This window comes from Arachis duranensis, chromosome 7 (assembly GCF_000817695.3).
Source record: "Arachis duranensis cultivar V14167 chromosome 7, aradu.V14167.gnm2.J7QH, whole genome shotgun sequence".
Classification (NCBI taxonomy): domain Eukaryota; kingdom Viridiplantae; phylum Streptophyta; class Magnoliopsida; order Fabales; family Fabaceae; genus Arachis; species Arachis duranensis.
The window spans coordinates 27,376,382-27,377,991 of record NC_029778.3 but is presented as its reverse complement, the minus strand read 5'-3'; the positions used below and the strand labels follow the sequence as shown (position 1 = coordinate 27,377,991).

General features: G+C 41.0%; 1 non-coding gene across 1 annotated transcript; it reads right to left on the bottom strand.

Annotated features, from left to right (window-relative positions):
* Nucleotides 1-287: 287 nt before the first annotated feature.
* Nucleotides 288-392, bottom strand: LOC127740920 (small nucleolar RNA R71). Its single transcript, XR_008001776.1, has one exon. It is a non-coding gene; the product is annotated as a small nucleolar RNA R71 (small nucleolar RNA).
* Nucleotides 393-1,610: the final 1,218 nt, after the last annotated feature.

Below are 1,610 nucleotides of genomic sequence, written 5' to 3'. Positions count from 1 at the left end.
ATTTTGAGCTGAAACCTCAACTAGTTTCTCTAATGCAACAGAACTGCAAGTTTCATAGACTTCCATCAGAAGATCCCTACCAGTTTTTAACTGAGTTCTTGCAGATCTGTGAGACTATTAAGACTAATAGAGTAGATCCTGAAGTCTACAGGCTCATGCTTTTCCCTTTTGCTGTAAGAGACAGAGCTAGAGCATGGTTGGACTCTCAACCTAAAGATAGCCTGGACTCCTGGGATAAGCTGGTCACGGCCTTCTTGGCTAAGTTCTTTCCTCCTTAAAAGCTGAGCAAGCTTAGAGTGGATGTTTAGACCTTCAAACAAAAAGATGGTGAATCCCTCTATGAAGCTTGGGAAAGATACAAAAAAGATGACCAAAAGATGTCCTTCTGACATGTTTTCAGAATGGACCATGATAGATATATTCTATTATGATCTATCTGAGTTCTCTAAGATGTCATTGGACTATTCTGTAGGTGGATCCATTCACCTAAAGAAAACGCCTGCAGAAGCTCAGGAACTTATTGACATGGTTGCAAATAACCAGTTCATGTACACTTCTGAGAGGAATTCCATGAATAATGGGACACCTCAAAGGAAGGGAGTTCTTAAAATTGATGTTCTGAATGCCATTTTGGCTCAGAACAAAATGTTGACTCAGCAAGTCAACATGATTTCTCAAAGTCTGAATGGATGGCAAAACGTATCCAACAGCACTAAAGAGGCATCTTCTGAAGAAGAAGCTTATGATCCTGAAAACCCTGCAATGGCAGAGGTAAATTATATGGGTCAACCTTATGGAAACACCTATAATTCATCATAGAGAAATCATCCAAATTTCTCATGGAAGGATCAACAAAAGCCTCAACAAGGCTTTAATAATGGTGGAAGAAATAGGCTCAGTAATATCAAGCCTTATCCATCATCTTCTCAACAACAGACAGAGAATTATAAACAGAGTACCTCTAACTTAGCAAATTTAGTCTCTGATCTATCTAAGGCCACTTTAAGTTTCATGAGTGAAACAAGGTCCTCCATCAAAAATCTGGAGGCACAAGTGGGCCAGCTGAGTAAGAAAATCACTGAAACTCCTCCTAGTACTCTCCCAAGCAATACTGAAGAAAATCCCAAAAGAGAGTGCAAGGCCATTGATATAATCAATATGGCCGAACCTAGAGAGGAAGGAGAGGACGTGAATCCCAATGAGGAAGACCTCATGGGACGTCTCTCAAGCAAGAAAGAGTTCCCTATTGAGGACCCAAGGGAATCTGAGGCTCATATAGAGACCATAGAGATCCCATTAAACCTCTTTCTGCCATTCATGAGCTCTGAAGACTATTCTTCCTCTGAAGAGGATGAAGATGTAACTGGAGAGCAAGTTGCTCAATATCTAGGAGCCATCATGAAGCTGAATGCCAAGTTGTTTGGTAATGAGACTTGGGAAGGTGAACCTCCCTTGCTCATTAGTGAACTAGATACCTGGGTTCAGCAAACTTTACCTCAAAAGAGATAAGATCCTGGCAAATTCGTAATACCATGTACCATAGGCACCATGACCTTTGAGAAAGCTCTGTGTGACCTAGGGTCAGGCATAAATCTTATGCCACTCTCTGA